Source organism: Heterodontus francisci, chromosome 36 (assembly GCF_036365525.1).
Source record: "Heterodontus francisci isolate sHetFra1 chromosome 36, sHetFra1.hap1, whole genome shotgun sequence".
NCBI classification, from domain to species: Eukaryota; Metazoa; Chordata; class Chondrichthyes; order Heterodontiformes; family Heterodontidae; genus Heterodontus; species Heterodontus francisci.
In genome coordinates this window covers 42240855-42263037 of record NC_090406.1, presented here as the reverse complement: position 1 = coordinate 42263037, position 22183 = coordinate 42240855, and the positions used below count along the sequence as shown (strand labels likewise).

General features: G+C 44.6%; 1 protein-coding gene across 3 annotated transcripts in view; it reads right to left on the bottom strand.

The window, feature by feature from the left end:
• The window catches only part of LOC137351772 (dipeptidyl peptidase 9-like), a 146885-nt gene extending 127142 nt beyond the window's left edge, over positions 1-19743 (bottom strand). For all 3 annotated transcript variants that reach the window (XM_068016580.1, XM_068016581.1, XM_068016584.1), the window contains exon 1: positions 19579-19743. The gene's annotated coding sequence lies outside the window, so the exon portion shown is untranslated. The remainder of the gene's footprint in view (positions 1-19578) is intronic.
• Positions 19744-22183: the final 2440 nt, after the last annotated feature.

The following is a 22183-nucleotide window of genomic DNA, read 5'->3' as shown; positions in this document are numbered from 1 at the left end:
CAGCACCAGGCATACCTAAAAATGAGGTGCCAACATGGTGAAACTATAACATAGGCTTGCAGGCATGCTAAACAGTAGAAACAGCATGCAATAGAGCGCCAAACGATCCCACAACCAATGGATCAGTTCAAAGCTCTACAGTCCTGCAACATCCGGTCATGAATGGCGATCAATTAAACAACCAACTGGAGGAGGACGCTCCACAAACATCCCCATTCTCAATGAGGGGGGAGCCCAGCATGCCAGTGCAAAAGACAAGGCTGCAGCATTTGCAACCACCTTTAATCAAAAGTGCCAAGTGGATGATCCATCTTGGCCTCCTCCTGAAGTCCTCCGCACCACAGTTGCCAGTTTTCAGCCAATTTGATTCATTCCACTATGACAGCAAGAAACATCTGAAGACACTGGATACTGCAAAGGCTATGGGCCCTGACAACATCTCAGCAGTAGTACTGAAGACTTGTGCTCCAGCCAAGCTGTTCCAGTACAGCTACAACACTCGCATCTAGACGACAATGTGGAAAATTGTCCAGGATGTCCTGTACACAAGAAGCAGGACAAATCCAATCAGACCAATTACCACCCATCAGTCTACTCTCGATGAGCAAAATGATGGAAGGTGCTGTCGACAGTGCTATCAAGCGGCATTTACATAGCAATAGCCAGCTCACCAATGTTTCATTTGGGTTCTGCTAAGACCACTTGGCTCCAGACATCAGTACAAACATGGACAAAAGAGCTCAACTCCAGAGGTGAGGTGAGTGACTGCTCTTGACATCAAGGCAGCATTTGACCGAGTGCAGACCAATAGCAATGTGGCTGACTCTTAACTGCCCTCTCAAATGGGCTAGCAAGCTCAGTTGTCAAGGGTAATTAGGGATGGGGCAAAAATGCTAGCCTTGCCAGCGACACCCACATCCCATGAAAGAATTTTTTTTTTTTTTAAAGTCAGAGGCTCAGAATTCTGCAGTGAGTAACTTACCTCCTAACTCCCCAAAACCTGTCCACCATCTACAAGGTACAAGGCACAAGTCAGGGGTGTGATGGAATATTCTCCACTGGCCTGGATGAGTGCAGCTCCAACAACACTCAAGAAGTTTGACACCATCAGGACAAAGCAGCCCACTTGATCAACACCCCCCCCACCACCCCAACCCACCATCTTTAACATTCAGTCCCATCACCACTGGCACACCGTAACAACAGTGTGTACCATCCACAAGATGCACTGCAGTAACTCACCAAGACTCCTTTGACAGCACCTTCCAAACCTGCAACCTCTACCAGCTAGAAGAACAAGGGCAGCAGACATGTGGGAACACCACCACCTGCAAATTCCCCTGCAAGTCACATACCGCCTTGACTTTGAACTGTATCGCCTGCCATTCCTTCACTATCACTCGGTCAAAATCCTGCAACTTCCTCCTAACAGCACTGCAGCGGTTCAAGGCGGCGGCTCACCACCACCACCTTCTGAAGGGTAATTAGGGACTGGCAACAAATGCTGGACTTGCCAGCAATGCTCACATCCCATAAAAGTATACAATTCTTAGAGGGCTTGGCAGGGTGGATGCAAATGGGTTATTTCCCCTAACTGGAGAGTCCAGAACCAGGGGTCATAGTTTCAGGATATGAGGTCAGCCATTTAGGACTGAGGGAGCAGAAATGTCTAAACTCAGAAGGGTTGTGAATCTTTGAAATTCTCTATAGGGCAGCACAGTGGCGCAGTGGCACAGTTAGCACTGCAGCCTCACAGCTCCAGCGACCCGGGTTCGATTCTGGGTACTAACTGTGCGGAGTTTGCAAGTTCTCCGTGACCGCGTGGGTTTCTGCCGGGTGCTCCGGTTTCCTCCCACAGCCAAAGACTTGCAGGTTGATAGGTAAATTGGCCATTGTAAGTTGCCCTAGTGTAGGTAGGTGGTAGGGGAATTGAGGGGATGTGGGATTAATGTAGGATTAGTATAAGTGGGTGGTTGTTGGTCGGCACAGACTCGGTGGGCCGAAGGGCCTCTTTCAGTGCTGTAGCTCTAAATAAAATAAAATAAAAATAAAATAAAATACCCAGAGGGCTGTGGATGCACATGCTAAGCATATTCACGAAAGATTTTTGGGCACTAAGGGAATTGAAGGATATGAGGATGGGGCAGGAAAGTGGAGTTAATGTAGTGCAGCCATGACATCTAGTAAATGGCAAGGCAGACTGGATGGGCAGCGTGGCTTAGTCCTATTTCTCATGATCTTATTACACCCTGGGTGCAGTTAGTGAACATTTTAGTGCAAATCAACCTTCAAGAGATGGGGGATGATTAAGTTAGTAAATCATGAGGCCAAAGTAATACTATACATTAACAAAGCACCACTATTTTTGAAGACTTTGCATCTTCTTCCACTCCCAGCCATAAGACAGCAATTTTATGGGACAAGATACACAGATTGTTTCAAAACTGGGTTCCGTTATGGCCGGCTGAACACTAGGCAACACTGCAGTGACAGCAGCAGGGACGCCAAAGGATATCGACTCAGCTTTTCAGCACACCTCTGTGTACATGCCAAGCATATCATAAATGCCTTCACTTTAATGTCATACTTAAATGATGCCATCAATCGCAGCACTGGTGTTTACAGCATTTTAGTTTTCACCCTTACTACATTCCAACCTTGCAAACAGTCCCAGTACTATTAACCCTTGCAACCATAGGCAATTAAAAAAAATACAGGAAACACACAAGTCAGTTTGCATCTGGGCGAACAGTATCTGATGACAGGCTCCATTCACATTCCCCTATCTTTCTCATGATGCTGACTTGCTGTGTATTTCCTGGTCACAAGTGAAAAAGCTTGTTAATCAGATATGGAAACACTCAACAGGTCTGACCGCATCTGTGGAGACAGCAAGACAGGGCTAACCTTTCAGGTTTATGACAGAGTCAGGATTTCCTGTTTTTATTTCAGGATTCTGCTTCTTGCTAGACATATTGGTTAATTGTTCCTTTGCCTAGATAAATAAAAGTTGCTTAATTCAAATTATCTTTTAATTCAGATTAAATTTGCACAAAAATGCCTCCCCTGTATGGTCTTATTACAATTACTTAATTCATACTACCGGATAATTATTTTTCCAGCTAAATGAAACTTTGAAATGACAAAGAACAGACCTAAAATCACGAGCCCCGTGAACTTTGGAAAACAGTGCATTTATTTTTGGAATTAAATACAAGATGACCAGTGTGGACTCTTAATTTTGCCTTCTGCCTCTCCGGCTTCACCTCAAACGCAAACAAGACAAAGAATATCTCCTCGCTCCTCAAATAACAGAAGGGTCTCATGAGCTTGCACATTGAGCCACATCAGCTGCAATATTGTACTCATCAGGGAGTCCTACTTCGAAAAGCAACATATTAGATAATAGGGCATACGAGATATGCAGAAAACCCATTCCTTGGATATTGGAAGTACTGCAACCCTTAAACTGTTCCTGTATTAATCCATTTTGAAATGATTCATAATGGGTTTTATCAAAATATCAAGCACAGCTAAGTTTTACTTGACAGCATGCATACCTTATGGAATAGAATACAGATTATACAATAAGATGTTGAACCTGTACAGGACATTGCATTGTTCCTCTAAGGAATACTTGATGCAGTTTGTATTTATTACTTTAACAGCAACCCGAGCCCCATAACCTTCACCACCCAGGACAAGAACAGCAAAATCATGAAAACACGATCACCTCCAAGTCACACTTCTGACTTGGACACATAATGCTGTTACCATAATCTTGCTGCGTCAAAAATCATGGAATCCAAGACGTATCACCAGCATGGGAGCACAAAACTGAGAAACTGCAGTTCAAGAGCCCATCACCTTCGCACAGAAACTAGTGATGGGCAACAAATGCAGTGCCACCCACATCCCAACAAGTATTTTAAAAAAGCTCCAGGAAAGACAGGCAACCTGCAGTTACTGGGGCAAATAGGCTTTCCTGGATTATTTTTTAAATAAGTTGCAGATTTTATTCCATTTTAATAGATGATATTTGTAGAGTATCCTGGAATCAAGTTCTTCAGCTTCAGACCACCTCCCTATTTGAATTCTGTATAAAACTACAGCAAGACCAAGGCTAAACAGCCAAATTGAAACCCGAAAGGGAATGTTAGACCAGTTAGTTCCAGTGATGGTGCTGCCACACACTTGTGAAATATTTTACAGATCATCTGTGCGAGAGTCGAAAATTATTCCAACCCAGTCACAGCAGCATCCCAGGGTACCATTTTCATCAGGTTGCTCAGAATCCACGCAGCATTACTGTGCCAACACAAGAACTTATGCAACTATGCTTCTGTGGAAATCAGATATACAAGGGCACATTTACAGATTGCACCATGATTCCCAACCAGGTACCCAACTCTCATATTTACTATCAAGTTCTGCTCCTTCTGATTAGAGCTGGTATTCTTTATCCAGAATTAAATATCTGGTCTCATCTCAAGGAAACCAATCTCTGAATGAATATCCTTTTGAACCTCAAACAAGGAAGCCCAGTTGTATATTTGCTAACAGCCTTCCCACTTGCAATTGGGAACCCCAACTCAGAGCCCTCCTGAACTGAACAAGGACCTGCAGGTGTTCATTCACCAATATCGCCATCTCCAGCACTGCATTTCAAACTCACCATATCAAAAGGAGTCGTCAGAAATTGTTACCATTCAGGATCAATACATTTTGAAAATGTACTACTGATCTAAATACTGTAATCAACAGTGACCTTGAGTCCTGGCTTACTGTTGCAAGAATTTTCTTACTGTTAAATCTTTTCACTTTTTAAATTTAGTTTCGTTATTATGACCAATCTTTAATTGTGGTCAGAGCATTGAGATTAAAACTCACCATCCAGCCCAAGTATTAGCCTGTTCATCAAAGTCCAGGACTTAAAAGAAACATTGCTTGCTAATCCGCACTTAAAAATAGCAGTTTCTGACTCTCTAATCCTTGGAATTTAACCCTTTCCAGGAATATATAGATAGCTCTGTATGTACAAAAGTGCTCAGTGGTCCTAACCACCAGTGCATGTGGCTGGTTTCTCAGTTAAAATCCTATATTGAAATACATGATTTTTCAACCGAAATATAATCGCAAGTTTATAAAAATAGGATTGAGCTTTTCTGATGTTAAATATATAAATGTTTCACATGATGTAGAACTGATCCATACACATTTAGGTTTGATTCTTAATCTGTGCTGATTTAGCACACTTCCAGTGTAGTGGTCATTATGTTAGTTAATTCTCAATACCCGAGCTGGAGTGCGAAGCCAGAGCGCTGCAGCGCATACTACAGCGAGACAGAGAGCGAGCGCGAGCCAGCAAAACAGAGACCGCCAGGCAGCAAGAGGATGTGAGAGCACATGAAGGAGAGGGGGCGAGAGGGGGCGAGAGGGGGCGAGAGGGGGCGAGAGGGGGCGAGAGGGGGCGAGAGGGGGCGAGAGGGGGCGAGAGGGGGCGAGAGGGGGCGAGAGGGGGCGAGAGGGGGCGAGAGGGGGCGAGAGGGGGCGAGAGGGGGCGAGAGGGGGCGAGAGGGGGCGAGAGGGGGCGAGAGGGGGCGAGAGGGGGCGAGAGGGGGCGAGAGGGGGCGAGAGGGGGCGAGAGGGGGCGAGAGGGGGCGAGAGGGGGCGAGAGAGGGCGAGAGAGAGAGAGAGAGAGCGAGAGAGCGAGAGAGCGAGAGAGAGAGCGAGAGAGCGAGAGCGAGAGAGAGAGAGCGAGAGAGAGAGAGCGAGAGAGAGAGAGCGAGAGAGAGAGAGCGAGAGAGAGAGAGCGAGAGAGAGAGAGCGAGAGAGAGAGAGCGAGAGAGAGAGAGCGAGAGAGAGAGAGCGAGAGAGAGAGAGCGAGAGAGAGAGAGCGAGAGAGAGAGAGCGAGAGAGAGAGAGCGAGAGAGAGAGAGCGAGAGAGAGAGAGCGAGAGCGAGAGAGCGAGAGAGAGAGAGCGAGAGAGAGAGAGCGAGAGAGAGAGAGCGAGAGAGAGAGAGCGAGAGAGAGAGAGCGAGAGAGAGAGAGCGAGAGAGAGAGAGAGCGAGAGAGAGCGAGAGAGAGCGAGAGAGAGCGAGAGAGAGCGAGAGAGAGCGAGAGAGAGCGAGAGAGAGCGAGAGAGAGCGAGAGAGAGAGAGCGAGAGAGAGAGAGCGAGAGAGAGAGAGCGAGAGAGCGAGAGAGAGAGAGAGCGAGAGAGAGCGAGAGAGAGAGAGAGCGAGAGAGAGCGAGAGAGCGAGAGAGCGAGAGAGCGAGAGAGCGAGAGAGCGAGAGAGCGAGAGAGCGAGAGCGAGAGAGAGAGAGAGAGAGCGAGAGAGAGAGAGAGAGCGAGAGAGAGAGAGAGCGAGAGAGAGAGAGAGAGCGAGAGAGAGAGAGAGAGCGAGAGAGAGAGAGAGCGAGAGAGAGAGAGAGCGAGAGAGAGAGAGAGCGAGAGAGAGAGAGAGCGAGAGAGAGAGAGAGCGAGAGAGAGAGAGAGCGAGAGAGAGAGAAGTGCACACAAGACAGAGACACAGAGACAACCAGTCAACCAGTGAGCCCGCTGAGCCTACTCTGCCATTCAATTAGATCATGGCTGATCGTCTGGGGTAGAGAATTCCAAAGATTCACCATCCTCTGAATGAAGAAATTCCTCCTCATCTCAAACTTAAATGGCCTACCCCTTATTCTGAGATCATGTCCCCTGGTCCTAGACTCACCAGCCAGGGAAAAAAATCCTATCGACATCCACCCTATCACGCCCTGCAAGAATTGTGTAAGTTTTAATAAGATCACATCTCATTCTCGAGAATACAGGCAAACTAAGGAAAATAAACTGAAAAGGTATTTTTCTTCAAATGTTAAGATTTAGTCTTTGCACTATATATGTCTTTTCTAATTGGTTACAAAACCTCCCAAAAAACTTCCCATTCCTAAAATAATTCTCTGATGTTAATTCCAAGTGCCAGTTTAGTTCAGTTTTTTTAAAATTCATTCACGGGATGTGGGCATCGCCGGCTAGGCCAGCATTTATTGCACATCCCTAACTGCCCTCGAGAAGGTGGTGGTGATCAGCTTTCTTGAACCGCTGCAGTCCATGTGGGGTAGGTACACCAATAGTGCTGTTAGGACGAGTTCCAGGATTTTGGTCCAGCAACAGTGAAGGAACGGCGATATAGTGCCAAGTCAGGATGGTGTTTGGTTGGGGGTGAACTTGCAGGTGGTGGCGTTCCACTGCATTTGCTACCCTTGTCCTTCTACGTTGTAGAAGTCACGGGTTTGGAAGGTACTGTCTAAGGAGCCTTGGTGCATTGCTGCAGTGCATCATGTAAATGGTACACACTGCTGCCACTGTCCGTCGGTGGTGGAGGGAGTGAATGTTTGTGGATGGGGTGCCAATCCAGTAGGCTGCTTTGTCCTGGATGCTTCCTGAGTATTGTTGGAGCTGCACCCATCCAAGTGGAGAGTATTCCATCACACTCCTGACTTGTGCCTTGTAGATGGTGGAGAGGCTTTGGGGAGTCAGGTGGTGAGCTACTCGCCACAGGATTCCTAATCTCTGACCTGCTCTTGTGGCCACAGTATTTATATGGCTGGCCCCGTTCAGTTTCTGGTCAATGGAAACCCCCAAGATGTTGATAGTGGGGGATTCAGCGATTGTAATCCAATGTCAAGGGGAGATGGTTAGATTCTCTTTTGTTAGAGATGGTCATTGCCTGGCACTTGTGTGGCGCAAATATTACTTGCCACTTATCTACCCAAGCCTGGATATTGTCCAAATCTTGCTGCATTTCTACACGGACTGCTTCAGTATCTGAGTCGTGAATGGTGCTGAACATTGTGCAATCACCAGTGAACATCCCCACTTCTGACGTTATGATTGAAGGAAGATCATTGATGAAGCAGCTGAAGATGGTTGGGCCCAGGACACTACCCTGAGGAACTACCTGCAGTGATGCCCTGGAGCCGAGATGATTGACCAACAACCACAACTAGGTAGGACTCCAATCAGTGGAGAGCTTTCCCCCGACTCCAGTTTTGCTGGGGTTCCTGGATGCCATACTCGTCAAATGCTGCCGTGATGTCAAGGGCAGTCACTCTCACCTCAGGAGTTCAGTTCTTTTGTCCATGTTTAAACCAAGGCTGTAATGAGGTCAAGAGCTGAGTGGCCCTGATGGAACCCAAACTGAGCATCAGTGAACAGGTTATTGCTGAGCAAGTGCCACTTGATAGCACTGTCGATGACCCCTTCCATCACTTTACTGATGACCGAGAGTAGACTGATGGGGAGCTCATTGGCCAGGTTGGACTTCTCCTGCTTTTTGTGTACAGGACATACCTGGGCAATTTTCCACATTGCTGGGTAGATGCCAGTGTTCTAGCTGCACTGGAACCGCTTGGCTAGGGGCACAGCAAGTTCTGCAGCACAGGTCTTCAGTACTACTGCCGAGATATTGTCAGGGCCCATAGCCTTTGCAGTATCCAGTGTCTTCATGTTTTCTTGCTATCACGCAAAGTGAATCGAATTGGCTGAAGACTGGCATCTGTGATGCTGGGGACTTCAGGAAGAGGCCGAGATGGATCATCCACTTGGCACTTCTGGCTGAAGATTGTTGCAAATGCTTCAGCCTTATCTTTTGCCCTGATGTGCTGGGCTCCCCCATCATTGAGGATGGGGTAATTTGTGGAGCCACCTCCTCCAGTTAGTTGTTTAATTGTCCACCTCCATTTACGACTGGATGTGGTATGACTGTAGAGCTTAGACCTGATCCGGTGGTAACTTTCTCACTTATGAATCAGAAGGTTTTGAGTACAAGCCCTATTCCAGAACTTCAGGACATAATCTAGGTTAACACTCCAGGATAGTACTGAGACGGGGGGCAGGAGAAGATGGCCACAATGCCAGGGAAGGAAGGGGCCACAATCCCAGTGGGGCTGACAGGCCTCAGCTTAAGGATCCACAGTACTGCTTGAAGAACAGCAGGCAGCTTGTTTGGCGCCCGGCCTATATTGCTCATCAACCATAACTTTATAGGCATTAACGAGCATTTATGTAGCACCTTTAAAGTCATGAAACACCCCAAGACAACTTACAGGAGTGCTATCAAATAAAATTTGACTCCATGCCAGATAAGGAGATAACAAGGTGGATAACCAAAAAACTTGGTTAAAAATCTGGTCTTAAGAACTGTCTTAAAGAGAGGTGGAGAAGCAGAGAGGTAATTCTAGAGCAAAGGGCCAAGGCAACTGAAGGGACAGCCACCATGATTGTAGCCTCAACTCCACATTCCCAACTGCCCTTGATAACCTTCCACCCCCTTGCTCATCAAGAATCTACCTCTGCCTTAAAAATATTCAAAGATTCTGCTTCCACTGCCTTTTGAGGGAGAGAGTTCCAAAGACTCACGACCCTCAGAAAAAAATTTCTAATCAATTTGGCCTTAAATGGGCAACTTATTTTGAAACAGTGACCTCTAGTTCTGGATTCTCCCACAAGAGGAAACATCCTTTCCATACCCACCCTGTCAAGACACCTCAGGACCTAATATGTTTCAATCAAGTTCACCTCTTACTCTTCTAAACTCCAGCAGATACAAATCTAGCCTGTCCAACCTTCCCTCGTAAGACAACCCACCTATTCCAAGTATTAGTTTAGTAAACCTTCTTTGAACTGCTTCCAATGCATTTACATCCTTCCTTAAATAAGGAGACCAATACTGTACACAGTACTCCAGATGTGGTCTCACCAATGCCTTGTATATCTGAAGCATAACCACCCGACTTTTGTTTTCAATTCCCCTCGCAATAAACAATAACATTCTATTAGCTTTCCTAATTACTTGCTGAACCTGCAGACAAATCTTTTGCGATTCATGCACTAGGACACCCGGACACCCAGATTCCTCTGCATCTCAAAACTCAGCAATCGCACCATTCAGATAATATGCTTCTTTTTTATTCTTCCTGCCAAAATGATCAACTTCACATTTTCCCATATTATACTCCAAGTACAGTACATCCACCAGTTCCCCTTTATCCACAGCACATCACTTCTTCAAAGAACTCCAATAAATTGGTTACACGATTTCCCTTTCACAAAACCATGTTGACTCTGCCTGATTACCTTGAATTTTTCTAAGTGTCCTGCTATAACATCATTAATAAAAGCTTCGAACATTTTCCCATGACAGATGTTAAGCTAACTGGCCTGTAGTTTCCTGCTTTCTGTCTCCCTCCCTATTTAAATAAAGGAGTTACATTCACTATTTTCCAATCTAATGAAACCTTCCCCAAATCAAGGGAATTTTGGAAAATTAAAACGCATCAACTATCTTCACTAGCCACTTCTTTTAGGACCCTAGGATGAAGTCCATCAGGACCCGGGGACTTGTCAGCCCACAGCTCCAACAATTTGCTCAGTACCACTTCCCTGCTAACTAATTTTCTTGAGTTCCTCCCATTTCCTGATTTACAGCTATTAATGGAATATTACTTATATCCTCTATAGTGAAGACTGATGCAAAATACCTGTTCAATTCACCTACCATCTCCTTTGCGTCCGTTATTAATTCCCCAGACTCACTTTCTATAGGACCAACACTCACTTTGTTAACTTTTTAAATATTTATAAAAACCCTATGTTTTTACATTTCTAGCCAGATTTCTCTCGTACTAATTTTTCCCTCATCAATCTTTGTCATTCTTTGCTGTTCTTTATATTCTGTCCAATCGTTTGACCTGCCTCCTATCTTGTCGTAATTATATGCTTTTCCTCTAAGTTTGATACTATCTTTAACTTTTTAGTTAACCATGGATAGTGGGTCCTCCCCGTGGAATTTTTCTTTCTCGTTGCAATGTATCTATTCTGTGTATTCTGAAACATCCCCTTAAATGTCTCCCACTGCATCTCTATTGACCTATCCCTTAACCTAATTTAGCTAACTCTGCTTTCATACCATCATAATTGCCCTTGTTTAAGTTTAAAATACTAGGCTTGGACCCATTCTTCTCTCCCTCAAACTGAATGCAAAACTCAATCATATAATGATCGCTGCTGCTTCGGGGCACATTCACTATGAGGTCATTAATTAATCCCATCATGTCGCATAATACCAGTCTAACATAGCCTGCTCTCTGGTTGGCTCCAGAATGTGCTGTTCTAAGAAACTATCCCAAAAACAATCTATGAACTCATCTTGGCTACCTTTGCCCATCTGATTTTTACAGTCTATATGTAGATTAGAATTCCTCATGATTATCGCTGTACCTTTCTGATAAGCTCCTATTATTTCTTTTATAATCTGTCCTACCATGAGATTACTGTTGGGGGCTGTACACCACTCCCAGGAGCGACTTCTTACCTTTATCATTTCTCATCTCTACCCAGATCACCAGCCCCACCCTAGCATGGTTCAGGTGTAGACCGTCCCAACGGTACAGCCCCCACTTTCTCCAGTACTGGTGCTAGTGCCCCACAAACCAGAACCCACTTCTACCAACACCAGTCTTTGAGACATGTATTAATTTCTCTAATCTTATTTGCCCTATGCCAATTTGCATGTGGCTAGGGTAATAACTTGATGCCTAGCTCCGCATACTGACTATGCAGAACCTCCTTCCTTGTCCTGCCTATCGTTGGTACCTACATGGACCATGACAACTGGATCCTCCCCCTCGCACCCCAAGTTCCTCTCCAGCCCTGAGCAGATGTCCCGAATCCTGGCACTGGGCAGGCAAAGCAGCCTTCTGGACTCTCACTCTTTGCAGCAGAGAACAGTGTCAATCCCCCTCACTATACTGTCGACTACTGCCACTACATTCCTTTTTGCTCCCTGCACTTGAATGGCTTCCTGTACCATGGTGCCATGGTCAGTTAGCTCATCCACCCTGCAGCCCACTCTCATCCAAACAAGCTGAAAGAACCTCAAACCTGTTGGACAATCGCAAAGGCTGAGGCTCCTGCACTCCTGCCCACTTGGTCCTTTTACCTGCCGCCACACACTCTCTTGTCCCTGATCACTGACCAAACCGGAAGACCCTATCCTAAGAGGTGAGACCACCTCCTGGTACAAAGTGCCCAGGTAACTTTCCCACTCCCTGATGTATTACAGTGTCTGCAGCTCGGCCTCCAGCTCAATGACAATGAGCCGAAGCTCCTCAAGCCACAAACACATACTGCAGACGTGTTGGCCCTGGATCACACTGGCATCAAGGAACTCCCACATGCTGCAGCCATGACACATCACCTGTCCTGCCATCTTTAATGTGTTTTAATTATTTATTTTCCTTTATATATTTTTATTTCTATATGCAAGACACTATAAATGTAAGTTCTTTCTTTGAAATAATGGAAAATAAACTTTTTTTTAAAAACTATATCTTTAGCTTCCTCCTTTGTTTTCCCCCCTTGAAGATGCTGACTCCTGTTGGGGTATAGTTCTATAGGTCCATGTAGCTGCAGCTGCATCACATAAATGGCTATTCTTCATCTGAGCCCAGTGGGGCTGAAAGAGTCTACAGCACAAACAGATCAATGTAGAAAGAGAACATGGGCAGGATGTTCAACTATAAGCAGGATATCACAGCTGATCTTCATCCAGGTATAGGCCCTGACCTAATCCACATGCGCCATCCAACAGAGGGGCACTGGATAATGTTCATGAGTGGGAACTGCAGAAAATCAGTCCCCTCCCTCACCCAATATGCTCAGGCTAATCATAGAGCCACACTTACTCAGCAGAGACCAAGAACTGAACCTGGATATAAAAGTTCTCAGTTTAAGCACAATTGTGATATCCTTGCACCAAATGCACACAAAGGAGTGCTGCAAACATACAGGTATGAAAGGCAGTCACACTACAACAATGACTGCACTTTATACACAGCTCAGATCAATTAAAAATGCTTTGCGATGTTCTTAACAGGTGATTAGATCTTGTAAAAAGTTTGTTCTTTCTCACAAATTTAGGGTTATTGTTGTATGATTGTTACTGCCATACTAGAGGCCAGGACTTCCCTGTATGCTGTTCCCCATTTTTTAAATCAATGATTTAGACAGGCACAAGAAGAATGATACCAAACCAGCAGGGGACATGGCAAAATGAGTAAGAATCCAGAACAGTACGACATACACAGACAGGTTAGTAGTCTGGGCAAGCAGATGCAGTTTAATTTCAGGATATAACTAAATGGAAGTTTATTCAAATAGTAAGATTCTTAACAGAGTGAAGAGACAGAGAAACCCAAGCATACAGACACAAAATTAAATGCCAGAGCGTATGGCAAAAAGGCTATAAAAAAGCAATTGTGATTCACCATTAATTATACAGAGGCATTGAATAGCAAAACAAAGTATGCATATATTTGTATGAAATGTTTAGGCACCAGCTGATGTGTAGTTCTCTCCATCCTATTGTAGGAAAGATATAACAGCCATGGAGAGGGCACAGAAAAGATTGAACCAGAATACTATTTTTTTTTAAAATCAAAATAAAGGCTAGGAGAATCTAATAGAAGTTTTCAAAATTATGAAAGGTTTGAAGGTAAATAGTTAAAGACTGTTCCCAAAGGTTGGCTGTTTTCATATTTTCTCACTTTCCTTCAACATTAGTGTGGAAGGATTCACAGTACCATCCCAGTATTAGCTGTAAGTCAGGAAATGGAAGGGATGGAGGAACTCAAGAAAATTACAATCACTGGGGAAGTGGTACTGAACAAATTGTTGGAGCTGCGGGCTGACAAGTCCCCGGAACCTGATGGACTTCATCCTAGGGTGTTAAAAAAAAAGGTGGCTAATGAGATAGTTGATGCATTAGTTTTCATTTTCCAAAATTCCCTAGATTCGGGGAAGGCTCCTTTAGATTGGAAAATAGTGAATGTAACTCCTTTACTCAAAAAGGGGAGACAGAAAGCAGGAAACTACAGGCCAGTTAGCTCATCAGTCTTGGGGAAAATGTTCAAAGCTATTATGAAATATGTTACAGCAGGGCATTTAGAAAAATTCAAGGTAATCAGGCAGAGTCAACATGGTTTTGTGAAAGGGAAATCATGTTGAAACAATTTATTGGAGTTCTTTGAGGGAGTTACATGTGCTGTGGATAAAGGGGAACCGGTGGATATATTGCACTTAGATTTCCAGAAGGCATTTGATGAGGTGCCACATCAAAGGTTATTGCAGAAAATAAAAGCTTACGGTGTAGGGGGTAATATATTGGCATGGATAGAAGATTGGCTAGCTGACAGGAAACAGTAGGCATAAATGGGTCATTTTCTGGTTGTCAGGATGTAACGAGTGGTGTGCCACAGGGATCTGCACTGGGGCCTCAACTTTTTACAATTTATATAAATGACTTAGATGAAGGGACCGAAGGTATGGAGGCTAAATTTGCTGATGACACGAAGATAGGTAGGAAAGTAAGTTGTGAAGAGGACATAAGGAGGCTACAAAGGGATATAGATAGGTTACGTGAGTGGGCAAAGACCTGGCAGATAGTATAATGTGGGATAGTGGGGAATTGTTCACTTTGGCAGGAAGAATAAAAAAGCATATTATCTAAATGGTGAGAAATTGCAGAGCTCTGAGTTAGAGGGGGATCTGGGTGTCCTAGTGCATGAATCGCAAAAGGTTAGTATGCAGGTACAGCACATAATTAGGAAAGCTAATAGAATGTTATCGTTTATCATGAGGGGAATTGAATACAAAAGTAGGGAGGTTATGCTTCAGCTATACAGGGCATTGGTGAGACCACATCTGGAGTACTCTGTACAATACTGGTCCCCTTATTTAAGGAAGGAAGTAAATGCGTTGGAGGCAGTACAGAGAAGGTTTACTAAACTAATACCTGGAATGGGTGGCCTGTCTTATGAGGAAAGATTGGACAGGCGCGGCTTGTATCCACTGGAATTTAGAAGAGTAAGAGGCAGCTTGATTGAAACATACAAGATCCTGAGGGGTCTTGACAGGGTGGATGTGGAAAGGATGTTTCCCCTTGTGGGAGAATCTAGAAATAAGGGGTTGTCCATTTAAGACAGAGATGAGGAGAAATTTTTTCTCTGAGGGTTGTGTATCTGGAATTCTCTTCCTCAAAAGGCAGTGGAAACAGAGTTTTTGAACATTTTTAAGGCAGAGGGAGATAGATTTTTGATAAGCAAGGGGGTGGAAGCTTATCGAGGGTAGGTGGAAACGTGGAGTAATCAGTTCGGCCATGAACCTTTTGAATGACGGAGCAGGCGCGAGGTGTCGAGTGGCCTACTCCTGCTCCTAATTCCTATGTTCGATTAACAGTCGGATTAATAGAAGGATCACGCGATACAAGCCCTCTTTCCGAGGGAAAAATAATACTTTACACCTGTAGTTAGTTTTATATGAAAGATTTTATGGGCTCCCACAGCACATACACAAGATGGGGCCACTTACACCCACTGGACACTAGATTCACTGTATTCAGACCCGGAGCTCTGGTTTCCACTCACTGCAGCTGTCTGGAGTGAAGTTTAAATCCTACATCTTCTGACTCAGTGGCAGGAATGCTACCACGCAAATGCTCTCTCCTCCTGGTTGGTGAAGCAGTAAGAAATGTTGCCAGACTTACTGAAATGTGGAATGTTTTATAGGGAGGGGTCATATAAACACAAGTTGTTGTAAAATAGTAAAACATCTCAAGGTGCTTCACTGAGGCATAATCAGACAAGAAATAGATGCCAAGCCAAAGATGGAAATATTAGGAGGGAGTGACTTAAAGCTTGGTCAACTGGTAGGTTTTAAATAAAGTCTTAATATATTTATATTTTTGCTAGAGCAAACAACAACTAAAGACTTGCATTTATATAGCACCTTTCAGGGGGTCAGGACATCCAAAAGCACTTTTAAGTCAATTAAGTCCTTTTTTTTTTAAAAGCGCAGTCTCTGTTAAAGTGCTTTGGAAATGCTGCAGCCAATTTGCACACATTAAGGTCTCAAATAGGGTGGCACAGTGGTTAGCACTGCAGCCTCACAGCTCCAGCGACCCGGGTTCGCTTCTGGGTACTGCCTGTGCGGAGTTTGCAACTTCTCCGTGTGACCGTATGGGTTTCCGCCAGGTGCTCCGGTTTCCTCCCACAGCCAAAGACTTGCAGGTTGATAGGTAAATTGGCCATTGTAAATTGCCCCTAGTGTAGGAAGGCGGTAGGAGAATGGTAGGGAATATGGGATTAATATAAATGGGTGGTTGTTGGTCGGCACAGACTTGGTGGGCCGAAGGACCTGTTTCAGTGCTGTATCTTGCTATGACTCTATGACTTCTAAATAGCAATGTGAGAATAACCAGACAATCTGATTTTGAAATTATGTTGGTTGAAGGATATTGACCAGGACATCAGGGAGAACTCTTTCTGCTCTTCAAAATAGTACCAAGGGATCTTTAGTGCCCACCTGAGGGGGTGGATGTTTAATGCCTCATCCAAAAGATAGCACCAACAGTGCAGTATTCCTTTTTATTCACTCAAGGGATGTGGGCGTCATTGGCTAGGCCAGCATTTATTGCCCATCCCTAATTGCCCTCGAGAAGGTGGTGGTGAGCTGCCTTCTTGAACCGCTGCAGTCCATGTGAGGTAGGTACACCCACAGTGCTGTTTTGAAGGGAGTGCCCTCAATGCTGCATTGGGAGTGTCAGTCTGGATTACGTGCTCAAGTCTCTAAAGTGGGACTTGAACCCACAACCTTCTGACTCGGGGTAAGAGTGCACCACTGAGCCACAGCTGACATCTAAAGGAACTCTTATCTAATAGATTTGTGACCTTGGGCTTCTCACTGAAGTTGATGCTGCTGCTGGAGAGCGGCAGCCAGAAGGCCCTAATGCTCAGGGTCAGGAGTGCAGCTGCAGAAGTGAGGCCTGTAGTTAAACTGCAGTCTCCTGGCCTGCTTTTTGATACTAGACCTCCCTGAGGAGTGGGTATTCACCAGCCAATGTAACAAGCTGCATACAGCTGTCAATTATACAAACCCTCCCATGTCCAATTAAATAACTTGCACATATGCAGCACCTTTTAATGGAGAAAAAGTTCTACGGTGCTTCACAAAAGCATAGATAAAACCAGATGCCAAGCTGAAAGAGGATATATTAGGAGTGGCCAAAAAATTGGTTTTAAGAGTCTTGTATGGGAGAGGGAGGTGGAGAGACAGAGTATTAGAAAGGGAATTCCACATCACTTTATAGGCTGAAACTATAATGTAAGGGAATTACTCATGTATTTGGAAAATACAAAAGACAACAGGAAAAGTAGGAAATGGAATGAGAGTAGAAAGCTCATTAAAAAGCTAGTACCAGCACAACGGACCAAATGGTCTCGTGTGTCTGAACAGGGTCCAGTTTTAATTTCTACAATTTACAATATCAGAGGGACTGAGATTTGCTGAAACCCAAGTCAATCTCTTGCTTCTACATTCATGAACGGAATTAAAAAAACTGATGTACTAATGATCCCCATGAACAAATGGCACCAAGCTATTTACACAGTCTTATGCGACCATGACAACAGTATTTACATGCGCAAGCGACAGATCAAACTGTTACAAAAACTCCTTCTACTCTCTCTATACAAACTCCCTGTAACACGAATTTAGTGTGACAAAAGATAATTGGTAAATGTTTCAAGAAGTGCACGGATTGACAGAAACAAAGAGTCAGAGCTCTCAAACACAATATTTATCCAACAGATTAAAACGTGCAGTAATCACAACTTATCACTTATGGCTGATTTACCCAATGAACTAACGAGCCAGTTCAAGTTCACTACATCGGTATAACCAACTGAACACTTGCCCATATTCTCTGCACAAGAGGCTCCAGTCCAAAAACTAGGAGGTGCAGACCCTGCAAAAGAAACAACCCCAAATTCTGCTTTAAAACTGGCTAATATGTTATTTACTGAAACTATCAAATTCAGTGGTTGCACAAGGATAAGAGAGTATAAATAGAATAAATGGATGGACAAGGTATAAAATCCCAAAACGACAAGCAGCCAATCTGTACCACTACTGGCAAAAAAGGCATGTCTTCTATTCATCTGAATATTTGCTATATGGTACCAACTTACTTCAGCTGCCTTCCTACACACTAGCTGGAAAATTATCAATACACATTAACTGCACAGATAAGATATTTGCACAATTTTTACACAATTTAACAGAGAGCTTCCCAACTTGCGAATCTCAAGAACAGAACCAGCGTCCATTCAAATGTTATTCCAGATCTGAGAGAGAAGTTTGTGTAATGCTGAGTTCAATTATTCACTACCACCCCCATTTCAATCCCCATTGAACAATGTTTTAACACATTAGGCTAAACACCATTCATGACAAAAAGGCCTGCAGTTAATCATGAACAGGTATGTGGAATCACAAGACCCCTGACATAAGAAGTCTTTTCTAATTACCTTGATCATGAGCAAGATTAGACAGTGAGTAGACTAATTGCCCATAGGGACATCACAGCTAAATCCAGTCCTTCCGCACAATTACATTTCCTAACACCTGAGCCCAAAGTCATCAAAAGTACTATTTTCTTCTCTCCTCAACCCTTGGGTACCAAAGCCAACTGTAGTACTTCTACAATTACCCATGTTCAGATAACCCATATGACCACACACACTTGGGGCCTCCCTACTCCATATTGCTCAGTGCCACACCATTTACTCATTAAACCATCAGAGATAGCACAAAACTCATCCTTAATTTACAAATGAAAGTGTGAAGGTAGAAAGCATCCCAAAATTGGAAGCTGTATTGCAAGATTTATGAAGTATCCCAGATTTATTCTCTCAAAGGGAAAAGCTACTGTGTTGGGGTTCAAAACAGACTTTCCAACCCAAAGATATTTCTCGAGTGAAAACTCCTGTCAAGTGTTTGAGATGCAGCCAAATGGCCTTGAGACTCAGGTTTGCGTTGTGTCCCCTCCCCAAAACGTTTTGGTTCACCGACCCTTCACATATTCTATAAAGTTAAAGGGGGGGGGGGGAAAGAGAAGAGAAGAGAGGAGTCTGCAAATGTTAAAAATGTAATTTAAATTAAAAAAATCCGTTACAAATATGCAGGAGTTTCATCGGGGGGGGGGGGGGGGGAAGAGTGAACTTTCCGAGGGGACCACCAATTCTGTCTAATCTTTGAGGAAGCATCCCCACCCGAAACTTGAAGCCAGCTTTCCTCCTGCTAAGGACAAGGTGCCCGCACATCACTCACTGAGGAATAAGAAGGAGATACTAAATATGGAGCTGAGAAGCTGGAAGGACTGGGCCCGCGACCCTCTTGTCCCGGAGCCTCTCCTTCCCACCCCTCACCCAGTCCCAGTGTGCCGCAGGGGCTGAGCCATTTCACGGTTCAGTTTAATTGCAATTCGAGAGCCCGGGACAGGCAGGAAATGGGGCTGCAACTGCGGCAAGGCCCGGGTACACAGACCCTGAGGCACGAAAGCGGCCGCAGGATAGCTCCCGGCCCCAGGAACTGGCTGCATCCCAGGCCCCAAGCTCATTGTCACACAAGCACCGGTACGAAGCGTAGGCCTGGGCCGCTGCAGACTCTCGCCTTCAGCCCCCTCCACGCTCCTCACCTTCCACAGCTTCAGGAAATAACACGGACTCCTCCTCTCGCTTCATTCAAACCGACAGCGGGAATCAGCGCCAGAAACCCACACTGCCGCAGCCCCGGCCTTTCATCCCGCGACAAGGCGGCCGCAGGAACATCCTTACCCCGCAGAGAGGAGGCGCCTCCCACGGACTGGAGGGTCCACTGCGGCTACGCTACCCGGAGGACCCACAGCGCCTCCTGCTGCCCGGAGGACCTACCGCGGCCCGGAGTGCAAACTTTGTACATGCAGTATGGAGCCTTCTGGCTGATTTGCATTTTTTGTTACAGATCCACTCCAGGGCGAGCACAAAAATCAAGGCTGACACTTCAGTGGAGTGATGAATTGTTGGAGGTCCTATCTTTTGGATGAGACATTAAACCGAGGCCCCATCTACCCTCTCAGATGTAAAAGATCCCATGCTATTATTTCAAAGAAGAGCTTGGGTGTCCTGGCCAATAGTTATCCCTCAATCAATATCACAAAAATAGATTAGCTGGTCATTATCACATTGCTGTTTGTGGGAACTTGCTGTGCGCAAATTGGCTGCTATATTTCCTACAATTCAACAGTGACTGTACTTCATTGGCTGTAAATCACTTTGGAACATCTGATCATCCTGAAGGGGGTATATAAACTCAAGTCTTTTTTACTGCACTGAAGTTTTATGAGTCCAAGTCTCTGGAACAAGTTAGTCTGTTCTTTCTTACTTGCCTCTTCCTTTGCCCCACTCATTTCTTTTTAAACATAAACCCCCTTCCTTTTTATCTGCTTTGTTCCTTCCCCCTTAACTTTCCCTTCTGTCACAAATTGTGGCTCAGCCACAATTTCAGCTGAGGTGCTCCTTTAGTGATGTGTGCAGGGCCATAGCAGTACACCAGTAGCTAAGGGATATTTTTCTATTACCTGCACACCAAGACCAGTCCCAACCTCTGGTTCCTTTTCAGGATTGTATTCTACTATCAGACAGCAGCCTGGCCCCATCCTATTTGATCTTATATCAAAAGTAAATTACTGAGGATACTGGGCATTCTGGTACAGCTCCAACTGCTTGAGTTTCTTTTTAGTTTCTTCCAATCATTTCTAAATGTGGACCATGGCCTCCCAAATCCTGATCCCCAGCACCCCATCCCCTTTCTCTCAGCACTCCGAGCTCCAGTGCCCGGTTTCATTCTCACATCAGTTCCAACTGATCCTGCTACCTACTTCCAATACGCTAGCTGTCATCTTGCTGCATAACCTGGGATTTAAGAAATGTAAAATGTAGGAATTGAATACATCAGTAAAAAAAAAAGTACGTGTACGCGATTCCTTGGTGAAAACATGTTGCCTGAGTGTACAGTCTACTTTGGGAGATCCCATTGATTTGTAGTGTATGGCTGTTCCCACCAGAATTTTTGGACTACATATTCATGGCAAGCTTTCATCCATGGAGTTGTTCTATCTCTGTGACCTTGCACATGCTGAATTATCACGGAAAGCTACACTGTTTTGGTTATTTAAAGAGCTGCAGCAGCCATTTAAAGTGTTGCAATGGATATAAAGAAAAGAGATGTGAAAGGGATTAGAGTTTCGCACTGAATTATCCATTGGAGTGTTGGAGATAATGCACGGGCACGTTTATGGATAGTGGTCCTTAGGAGCTGATGAGTAAAGTGAGGCAAAAGGCAGTTGACTTAGTGAGCATTCAAGGGTACCCTTCCCTGAGAGGCATAGAAAATGCCTTGCAGGAAATAGCTGTCAGGTGATTACTGCCTGCAACAAAGGTGGGGATGTGGTAGGGAATATGGGATTAATGTAGGATTAGTATAAATGGATGGTTGATGGTCGGCACAGACTCAGTGGGCCGAAGGGCCTGTTTCAGTGCTGTATCTCTCTATGACTCTACGACTATGAACAGCTAGAGGTCTGGCTGCAAATGTGAAAGCTCTGAATTATACCGTCATAAAGCTATCCAGCCGGTTCCTCTTACAATAATCTATCTCAAATATGCAAAACGCAGAGTTAGTCTTACTGGTCACCTCTCCAAAGCCCCCTGAATGCTTTGCCACACATGGTTGCACAGTTGCAAGGCAATCTTAAAGGCTACACTTTATATCTGAAACAACAAGTGACAGCAACTAATCTAACTATTAAAGAATATTGTATTACAGCATATGCACAGAACATATTACTCAATTGGACTTAACAACAACTTGCACTTATATAGCACCTTTAACATAGTAAAATATTCCAAGGTGCTTCACTGGAGCATTATCAAACAAAAGTATTAACAGGACTTGGCACAACACATCCTTCCAACACACCCCAGTTGTGTGCGAAATTACTGATACATGGAAAGGACCTCAGGCTGGGCACTATATGACCACTTCAGCAAGGCTGTACTTCAACCATGGAGGCTCAATAGGCATCAGCATGGGTTAATGATTGTTATATTCCAGAAAGCCAGTTGGTGAAGGATGATACTGGAGCCAATCTTTACTCAGTATTATATTTATTTACAGAGTGAAACAATACAAGCATATTCTTCCTAACTCAGCCCCCACACTGTTTCAGTATGTTTCTCTTTATACATGCTCAAGTAAGGCCC